The following is a 253-nucleotide window of genomic DNA, read 5'->3' as shown; positions in this document are numbered from 1 at the left end:
TTATATTAAAGTGGATTCCTAAATCCTTCTCCTACTATTTTAGTAGACTAGTAAGTTTAGGTGTATTATCTAATCTTGTTGTTAAATATTAGTCGGAGGTTCGCGGAATTTTGGAGGTGGAGTACAAGAGTAACTTGATCTTTAACTAGCTTACTGTCTCCGACAGGCAGTACTTAAAAGTAGGAACTAATGTGTTAATTAAGTTGATTATCTAGAGATGTGTCTCTATCTCCTAAGAAGAGATTTTACCCTA

This window comes from Ramularia collo-cygni (genome assembly GCF_900074925.1).
Source record: "Ramularia collo-cygni strain URUG2 genome assembly, contig: RCC_scaffold19, whole genome shotgun sequence".
In the NCBI taxonomy this organism is placed as follows: domain Eukaryota; kingdom Fungi; phylum Ascomycota; class Dothideomycetes; order Mycosphaerellales; family Mycosphaerellaceae; genus Ramularia; species Ramularia collo-cygni.
This window is presented reverse-complemented; position numbering follows the sequence as displayed.